Source organism: Paramormyrops kingsleyae, chromosome 15 (assembly GCF_048594095.1).
Source record: "Paramormyrops kingsleyae isolate MSU_618 chromosome 15, PKINGS_0.4, whole genome shotgun sequence".
Taxonomy (NCBI): Eukaryota; Metazoa; Chordata; class Actinopteri; order Osteoglossiformes; family Mormyridae; genus Paramormyrops; species Paramormyrops kingsleyae.
In genome coordinates, this window is record NC_132811.1 from 10582213 (window position 1) to 10592995 (window position 10783).

The window sequence follows — 10783 nt, forward strand, 5'->3', positions numbered from 1 at the left end:
TTTTTGTCTGGCTGTGGGATACGTTACCCTCATAACTGTGGCTAAAGACAGTTTCCAGTATAATATATAATACCAGTGCTTTGAATTAACATTAATACAAATCCATTTTCTTTCATTTGAATGTGACAAGGTATGATCCACACTGGTCCTCCTCATGTCATTCGCACTTTGATGATCTTAAAATATCTATGACATGCAATCAAACTAGAACTCAAATAACATATCTCCTAATTGCAAAAGAACAAGAGATTTATTCATGCATTATGTGGAAATCACACAGATTGAACACGTGCTTGATTATGACGTCATGGAGGTCATCATCTTCCTGTAACCCAGAGATAATACTCTACTAAATGTTACGTTCATCTGACATATAATATCCAAACATTTTTTCGGATGAATATGTTTGTCTGTCTCTTTTTTTTTGGTCCATTAACCTTAGGCTGAGGAAAAATTGTTTAGCGTGTGATCGAAGTTTTTCTAACTGTAAAATGTATTTTTGTCCAGATGGATAACATTATATTGTATTTTGAAGGTAAGCTTCAAAGATGGAAAGTGTGGCCTGTTGAAAGAATATTAATTAAAATCCCGTCTTTTCTCAGTAATCATGGGTCTAATTAGCTTTTCGCGCGTCTCAAAGGTGAGAAACACATATAGTTTTTTAACCCTTCAGGCTAGATTATTCGTAACTGTGCCAGCAGGGAGCGCTGTTGTATTGCCAAAAATTCAGCAGATCCCCGCTCATTATGCAGCCGCTAAGCTTCATGTTTCCGGACTGTAATATAATAAATAAAATGGTTTGTCAAAACCATGCTACAGTTTCAAAAGCCAGTTTTTGTAGATATTGCATGAACTTGATGCACCTGCGAGTTCTGAGTAAAAAGATTCCAGAGTGAAACCGGTCCCTCCGAAAACGGTCAGGAAGAGAAGCCGGTTCGCGGTTCTGTATTCTTCCGGGGATCGAGTCCGTGTGAGGCGGGGGATGATTGATGGCTTTTAAGTGTTTCACTATTAAAGTTCCTTTATCGCGCCGCTGTTTTTTTGGCTGTCCGATAAGGAAATAAATCAAAACTCCCCGGGAAATGTCCAACTTTTTAAGCCGTTTCAGGTGCATCCCACTAAATACAAGCGCCTGTGAGAACAATCAGTTTTCAATTAGGATGTGCACGGTATATTTTGTAATTATATTTTTATACAACAACCTTCAACTATTATCGTTTTAATTTTCCTCTGATGTTTATATAAAAGGATTGTGGAAAGATGGAGAGTAAATTTGACCAAGTGAATAAATGTGAATAAAAAATAAGATATGATAATAAAATAAAGATATTGTAAAAGAATATGTGGTTATTCGTTATAATTTTTTATTGTTTAACTAAAGCATAGCTAATGCATGTGCCTTCCCTGGTACAATAAAGAATTTTTTTAACATATATATATTGGTGTGATAAGCGAGTACATCAGCGAAGATCAACACACTTGTCACTTGTCTGTTCATATTGTTTCATATACTGTTGTTTTGATGACTTCCTGCTGTTATTCACTTTGCCTCGGACGTGTCGCATGTTGGCCCGCTACACCACGACGTCGTGGCTGTCAGCCGGGGGGCCTGAAGCCCCCACTGCCGGCGGTCCCGTCATAGTCCGAACGTTGCTCGCTAATGCTTCGTTCATCCAGATGCATCGGACGCATTCCTCCCTCCGCAACCTCTCAAGAGCTCGTCGGTCTCGATGCCAGACGCCCAATCTGGTTCTAATGTAGTTGAGGTAATCGGGGAGGCGAGAGTCGGGAGCTATTGCTAGCTATCCTCGTGGCCCCCCCAGGCCGCCATTCTGCCCAGAAGAGTGCGATCCCCCCAGGCTCTCTCGGCCCCGACGGGGCCTTTTCTGACCCGCGCTATTTCCGCTCAGCTTCCTCAGGCTTCTACTCACCTACGCTTCACCCGGGACGCAATGAGGCGAATCACCCCAATCCCGATCTCCCCCTCCCACCACCACTTCTCTGAAGGCCTTCTCGGTCAATTTATGTGTGCGTGTCCCAATCTCTGAGGAATTTCCAACCTGCTCTCACTTGCTGCCTGTTCCAAGGTTTTTGGCCAAATTTCTCAGAGTCAGCACCACCGGAAGCGGGCCACCCCCGTGAAGCAGAAAGTGTATTGTGGGAGCGCAGCGATTTCACACCTCCCACGATGCTGCCATTCAGCTCCGATCTTCGTCTTGGACTTCTGACGTTCCTCACCCTCCTGTTTTGCATTTCCCCCCAAACACAACAGTCCATGCCGTACATATGGTGGAGCCGCTGACACAATTTCTTTGTATTGCAAAAATAAAGTGGAATGAGGCCATCAGGCAGTATGATGTAACTTGTAACACCTTAAGGAAAATGTCTGCCCGACCACAGTTAAACTTGTCAGTGGCCAAGATAAATGAATCGAAATTAATCTCCATGTGTTTTGTAGATGAATCAACTTTAATCGTTATGTGTTTGGTTTTATGAGGACACATTGCTGCAGCTGTTTTCTGGAATTATTAGGTTATGAAAATAAGGATTATTGACCAGTTCAGACTCAGTGCAAACAGCCTGGCACGGATAAATGATTTGCAGTCATATCCAGGATTTCAATATTTTATCGTTAAACGTTGTACTCCTCTTGTGATGTATTGCAGTAATTATGTATGCTTCTGGACGTGTATTTGTGCTATTCAAATTCAGATCAGAAATAAGCCCCTCTTCTGTCACTGTCTTTAGCCACATGTGGTTTGTTAAATCGGTCGCTTGTTAAAGAGAAATTTGATCCGTCATTTTCCCCCCAAAAATGGAACACAATAGCTCTCCTCCATCTCTCCCTCTCTGTCATACTTTGTGCTTCCCTGGGCATCCATCACGCACCGAAACGTTGCGATCTGCAGAATTTCTGCAGCGCGTATTAAAATGAATCGAGAGTGAAGCAGAATAGAAACATGTCTTGGCGACTTTCTACCTCACGGTAGTTCAGGACAACTTTTAAGTCATTATCCTGCAGAAAAAAATGGTTTCCCTAACAGTGGAGGAATATAAGACAAGTCAAGGAGACAAATATGACAGAAATATATTCATGTCATAAATGTCTTGAAAATGATCAAAATTATCTATCTATCTATCTATCTGTCTGTCTGTCTGTCTGTCTGTCTGTCCGTCCGTCTTTCTATCTATCTGGTTTCAGCCAGATACTTACAAAAACAGTGGAAAAATGTGGTAGTCTTTGTGAGATCAAAATAGTAGATTATAGCTCAATTACTCATTGAATAACAAGTTTGATGGCAGGAATCCCAGAGGTTTAAAACATGCACAGGAACATTCCGTAAACGCATAAAGGAAGCTAAAATGAATGCACCGGGACAAACTCGTCCATAGGTTCTTAATCATTCGGGAGTGAATGATCTGGCACCAAGCAAAGCCAGCGATCAGAGTCATACGGCTTCCTGCTTGGGATTACTCATCGTGCCTTGAGAATGAATAATCCAGCTTCCCAGCTGAAGCCTCTGAAGGGATGGAAACATGATTTTCCTCTCCCCTTTAGTTGTGTCGCGACTCCCTTTGCCTGTCCGGCTCTCAGACATCACCAAGCCAAACCTTCATGGTTCTGGCCTTACTGGAAAGAAGCGATGCTACCAGAAATGCCAGAAATTCCCCTCATGAAATTCTCCAGTAGTCCTGAAGCGGTATGTGACTCCAAGGACCAAAACTTACAAAACATTTCTCTCAGCCTCTGTAGTGTCAAGGATGGAGTGACATTCTAGGCAAAATGAAACACATCCCATGTTGTCAGACTGTAAAACTACTCCATTCGACAGCAATTTGGGGTTGCTGCCACTGAACAAATCTACGAAGCTGGTCTTAAATTAACAGATTTGTTCAGCTCGGTGGAACATAATTATAAGTAATTTGCTCCTTGTAATTACATATGTTTGCCTTGATCACGGCTGTCATAGTTGAAAAATGGAACAAGGAGGGTATGGTGGGTGGTTATGTAAAATATACATAATAACAAATATAATCCAAGTGTATTATGGGAATGTGTTCTTCTTGCATTCACTTGGGTTTTCACTGGGTACTCTGGTTTGTTCCGACAATCCAAAAATTTGTGGTTAGCTGAACTAACATCTCATGCTTGTGTGTGAGTGTGAAGAGTCCTGTAGACTGGCGCCCAGAGGTGGAAAGCTCAGGTTCATAAAGTACAAATTCAGACCAAGGTTTTGTTTCAACTAATTAGCTGAGTAAAAATAATCATAGAATACAACAATTCTGATTATCTTGGTCTGGATTTGTACTCTCTGGACCTAAATTTTCCACCTCTGCTGGCATCTATTTAGGAATGCCATGTGTTTCTGTATGATAGCATCCAGCCCCTTGTGACTGTGTTTCACAGTGTTTCCTAATCCGGTCCTCTGGGAGCAAAAACGTGGACTGTCTGTGAGTCCCTAAGGACCGGATTGGTAAACACTGCTGTGCTGGATAAGCACTCATCGAAGATGGATTGATGGATGATGGAATGGAGGAAAGGTAGGCATGAAGGCACGGACGATGTGAAAGACTCAGTCCATCCATAGTTGGGGTCCCCCTGACTCAGTCACCCATTTATTCAAAAGACAAGCCCTATCCGCAGTGATTCCTGGCAGCTTCTTTGCAAGCAGTCGTTCGACCCGTAACCCGATTTTCGCTCTGAGCTCTCGGGGAAAAGCGGCTCCATTGTTTCCCAGAGACGTTCCTGGTGAATCGGACTCGGAGTGACAGAGAGGTGGGACTGAGGAGTGAAAAACCAGCCGGTCAGAACAAGGGATGCCTCGTTGCCTTTAAGTTATGAGGAACTCTCAATGGGTGAAAGCCCAAAGCTGGAACATCTGATAAACAGATAGAACGTTCCAGAACTTCTGAATACGTTTCTTCAGACGACAATTAAAACGTCGGCTCTCCGCGCGGTGGCCTCCTGCCTGCACTGAAACCGCAAGCAGCGCGCTGGAGCTGCTTCAAGCTCTAATTCATAGCAACATTCCTGGCAGGGCCGGTACTCAATAATTCATCACTGTGTGAGACTTTAGCAGACACAGATAGCGCATAGCGAAAAGTAAACCATGTGTACAGACGGCGGGGAGTTCGTTCTCGCTGGCGATTATGAAATAAATATACAAAGACGCATAATAACAGTGTGTGTTTCAGGCCCCTTCCACTGAAGCGGTTAAATGCTTGCCAGTCACACACACACGCAGCCCTGTACTTAACACAAACCACGGCCGTTAACCTGCAAACGACCACTTTCTGTCAGAATCTGCGTATGACTATCCATAATCATATGTAACCAGTTTGATTTGTTTAATGCGGCTTGGCGCATAATTGACATTGAAATTTAGACGTGGTGCCACAGTAAACCGATTTGTACGGACGCGTCGGGTAACGGACGCCCTGAAGCGAAAGAGCAACGTTTGGAGCCTCGGCCTTGTCTTTCTCAATCCCTCTGAGTTGATTTCACGTAGACGAGCGTTAATTGTTCCCGATAAAAGGTCCATAAAAGAGACTGGCTTCCTCAGCACTTCCGTGGAAAAAGGGGAAACTGTATTAGGAGGAGATGATATTTTCAGGTGCTGGAATGGGCGGCTTGGTGTGCGTGGGTGGAATCAGGACACTCGTTAGCGAGGGAGCTCATGAAACAGGTTAGTCCGAGAGAGAAGGGGGTCATTTGGTTAACGAAGCGGACAGTGCCCCAGTCAAGGCCAGAATCACCCCCAGCTACACATCCTGTGTCCAGGAAGAGCCCTCCCTCCCCAGGCCCCCAGGGTTATGTCTGTGGTTAGAAATGCACACTGTTGATCGGTCAGTTAATTCTCTTCCAGCCAATTATGTACTTTATCAGAATCTTGAAATCTTGGTTGGTTTCACGTCGCTGGTAGACGGAACCTTCTGAATAACACACCAGAGAAAGGTGCGATCATTTTAAACTCCAAATTCACTGAAATGTGGTGGCCAAGAAAGTAAATAGTTTTCCATAAATCTGGCTTAATTTAGAGACGTTTTCAGACTTCGCATTCATGACCTGACATGTGGAGAGATCCTACATGTCGAACAAATGTAATCCTCAGTGATGCCACGGTACTCTGATTCATCTCTTGTGATTTCGGAGTTTTGTATTAACGCATGACTGAAGATGGCAACGACCAGAAACCAGCCAGGTAAAGGGCGGAAGCGACTTTCTAATGCCAGAGAGGACCGTCAACTCATCCGACAGTTTCTCATGAATTGTAGGATGACATCAAGTGACGTTCAAAAAGAATGAGAAACATTAAGTGCAGGTGTGAAGTGCACTGCTAGGACAGTCTGTATCCGGTCTTAAGTCCCATAAAGCAAGGAAAAGCCCTTCATTAACGAGAAACAGGGAAGTACCAGGGCTGCAAAAAAAATTGTGCCATAGTCTCTTAATTTTTTCCACAGCTGTAGAATCAGTGTTAGATTGACTATTGAATTATTTGTACTTAATGCACTCAAACTTTAGCTGGCTAAATAAAACATTTACCCGTCATGTTTTTTTTTTTCTAGCTCAAATTAAAAAAAACTTTTTTGACTGGTAAAATATGTGTGATTCTGTATATTAAACTATTAATCATTAGACTTCAGGAAGCAAACGCAAACTCTGTCAAGACATCCCTTTATTTGATGTGTGACCGCACAGATGGAGCACCTGTCATTTTCGTTTGTGGCACAAGAAGATACGGGACCGGCAGAGTCAAGGCCAAAAATTCAGTTATCAGCACGGAGAGGCGGGTCTTGCGGGTGGAACGGTGGGGAAATTAGAGCGGGGAGGGGGGGTCTCAGCTATCGTCAGCGCGTAAGCGGATGACTGCGTATGAAAGGTAACGCAGGATAAGATTCGATCTGAAGGCTGTTCGGCAGTGCTGAGAGCCGGGTGAGGATTCTGCATCACCTTGCAGCCACGTCTTCCTCATTCATTATCAAAGGCCTTTGATAACGCACACAGACAGCTGTCGTCTCCCCGCGCCAGCAAAACTCCCGCTAAACACGCACATCCTGAAACAAACCCCGGCGTCGCGAACGGGATGTCACCTGTGCCTCATTTGTGCTCCGATTGATAATGTTTGTCGCACATTTGCGCATGCTAATTCGGAGTATGCGCTCAGAGGTTGATAGGTTTTGATTGAGCATGCGGATGACATCCCAGGACGCCGCCACGCCGCGTGTGAGGCACAAGGGATGCTCCCTCCTCCTCCTCCTTTTGTCTGGATACCTCAAAAGACTCCCTGCGTCTGGCTCTTGACGTTCAGCCCCTGAAGTAATGCTGATTCGACTTTAATTAAAGCATTTGTTTGCATAATTTATAGATTATAATACATGATAATGTGCATTTACGTTAAATTTCCCTATTAGGCAGCTAATTTGTCCTAAGAATGTCTGGAAATATTAGTTTTTATGCCATTTTCCAGAGTGTCCTGCACTTTTCCCAAAAATGTTTTATGGAGATGGTTTCAAATCTGTGAGTCTTGTGCAATTATGGTTAGAATAAATGACACACTGTTATTCCCGTCTTCTGGTGAACATGGAATAGGAAGAAAATAAATCATTTCCTGTACCTGGCATTTGCAATTAAATTGTGATATGTGTGTTTTTCAGATTTATGTTTTATAGTGGTGGTTGAAATTATGTAAATGAGGTTTATATTTCGGCAAGGACAAAATATCTAAGTAATTGCCTAACTGTTCTTTCCACTGGACCATCTATTTAGAGCAATCAGCTCACAGTAATTTTACATAGATTTATAGTCTGAGAAACCCTGGAGAGGGTGCATTACTTTGAAGGGCAATAAATTGTTAGTTGTCTCTTACCAGGAATATTAAACAGGTAATCAAAACTTGAAAAGGCCTGTATGAGATGTTTGGGAAGATCGGGCACTTAGATGGACTCCATGAAATTCATGTGAGGACCCCCACAGTACCTCCCCAGCACTTTTGCCGCAATGGTTGTGGAGCAAAACATTTTTCTTGATCTACATTTGATCTAGCATACAGAAAGTGGTAGTCTATGCCAAAATGTGTCAACAATATAATATGAATATTCTGTAAAACATTTCTATTATATTTCCATTCTATCTGGCCATATTTGAGATGGAGGCAGCACAAAGGGTGACAATAACGGTAGAATATGTGAGATATCATGTTATGGTAGGAACACAGGTAGCCTTATGCTGATGGTCATGAGACCGTGTGACCAATTTTTTGTGCAAAATGCGAAAATGTGCAAGATGCAAAAATTTAAATGCGAAGTTTTCCCGACAGCCGGTTACTAGCTGCGTTTGTCACAATGCGGTTTTCAGTCTGAACCGTCTCGCAGCCCTCGGGTCGTTTTTACAGGAGGCATCTCAGGGCCTAAGCTCGCTGAAAGAGGGTAAGAGGAGCAGTGAAGCAGAACAAGCGGGAGGAAGAAGCGGTGGGACCCGCTGAATGCGATTACCCGGGTGAATTTAGCTAGCGGTTTGCTAGCTAAGGGAGCTGACAGATGGAAATGCTAACATGGCTCTACGGCAGCAGCAGCAACACATTGACGCTCTCTGTGCTTTTTATGTTGCCTGTCTGTTTATGCATAGTCATGTCATACACCACACAGCAGCCCAGACATCAATAAGCAGGAGACTCAGTATCCATGCACAATGGGTTAGCTATTCGTCCAGATTGCTCAGTTTGTATAAATGTAGCAGGTATGCCGATGTGGCGGCCTAGGTGAACATCACTGGCGGCGACAGCTGTCCGAGGCAAAGTGAAACTGGGGGCCTCCTATGTCGCTTATGGGATTGACCGGTCATGTATGATACCGGCGGGGGATCGAAACGACATAGCTATAGCTGACACAGCTTTCACCAGGCAGGGGAATGAGTCAGCTAAACGGCAAAGTCAAACCTTGCCATGCGTCTGATGAGGTGATTCACAAACATGCGATATACTCTTCTATATAAACCAAAAAATAGAAATGGGCCTACCCTCCCATTTTCTAGGACCATTTGAGTTCTCTGCCTCCACACAAGTGCATCTTGCTTATTTTATAACCCCTTTTTCATGCTCATCATACCTGATTTCATAACTTTAATGCAGTCGCTTTACTAGTGGCTCTAAATCAATCTCACACCTGGGCTGTTGCATCACTTCCTCATTGAAGTCTGACAGGGAGGCAACAAGCTCCACTTGGCCACACCGTAGGGGGATGAAAGGCTGCTGAAGACAGGCATCAAGGTAAACCTGGTCTGAATTTCAGAACCACGCATTCACGTCAATCTCATCCCCGTGTTCTCATCTCATTGTTGTTAACGGAACGTAAAAGCCTACACAGGAACCCTGGAAATAAATTTGTGGGAGGCTTGCCAACATATGGCACAGACCAGTAGCTAATGAGATTGTGTTCAGGGGCAGTGTGTGACTCAGTGGGCTAAGCCTCTGTGCCTGTAATCAGAAGGTTGCTGGTTTGAGCCTGGCCTTGCTACATCCTTGAGCAAGGCCCTTAACCCCCAGCTCCCTGGATGCCCCAACACATATCGGGCCCTTCATAGCCAGCATCTTCTCGCCTACAAAGAGTATTTGGAGATCAATGAAATATCAGTTATCATTATTATTATCTGGACAGGGAACCAGCAGGAGTGTATATTAGAGGCATAATGTTGCATTCCATTTGAACTCATAACTCATAAATTCCGAGTCCCTAGTTGAAGAATTCAACTGGAACCCCCCTCCCCACGAAGATGTAATTCCATCTCATGAAGTTGGAAGTTTTCACAACCCTGACCCTTTATCAACAGAAGTTAATGCTGGAGTTTTATCCTCTTTATTAGCACTTACATCTTATTAGTGGCTCATTAAATCAGTCATACACACAGTACTGTCCAACTACTATCGGTGGACGTGTTGCTACGGTGTTTCCATGCACAAAAATACCACATAATGCATTGTCAACTGATGTCAACTGATATTGCTAACAATGGCTAACAATTAACCAGGCTGGAACTAGGGCATGCTTCACAAAGCAGGATTTCTTGCTTAACTGGATAATTTGATGGTATTGGTAAATAGCTTTCCGACTTGCAGTACTGGAACATGGTTAGCTTGTGCCCCATTCCCAGTTCTGAGTTCTGACCTCTGAGGTAAGTGGAACACAGCATAAATTCCCATCCAGTCTTATAGATTTTCACAGGTGGGCATGTTGTTCTCTCGTGTTCGAAACAGCAACAATCTTCAAGGCTACGGAGCGCAGATGAGGTTTGGAAACGTATATCCACTGATTGTGACTAGGCCTCACTCACAGAAGGCAGTTCAAGTGCAGACACACCAAATTTTCAATCCTATTTAGTTCCAAGTGCTTGCCGAGAAGTCAAAGAGCATCCACAGATGCTTGGCACCAGTACCACGTTAACTAGCTCATTAATCACATGGTTAACTAGCTGCTGGTTAACATGGTTTGAATGTTCAACCCTGCTCATTCTGGTCTATTTTACCATACCGTCCTTGTAACACTGCATTTAAGAGGTTTCTTTTTGCTATGTGATGCAAATAAAAGTATTACAGACCACTCAAGCGCTTTTTTTTCTAATCAACATGAACTTTGATCTCTTAAGAGCATGTATTGCAATTACGGAAGGCGACCTTGTTGTTCCATTTCGCCGAGGCGCACCGAGTGCAGAAGAGCTAGCTGACACGCCACAATTCCAGTAACTGGATATCTATTCTCACTTTATGTATATCAAGTGCCATCTCTGGAA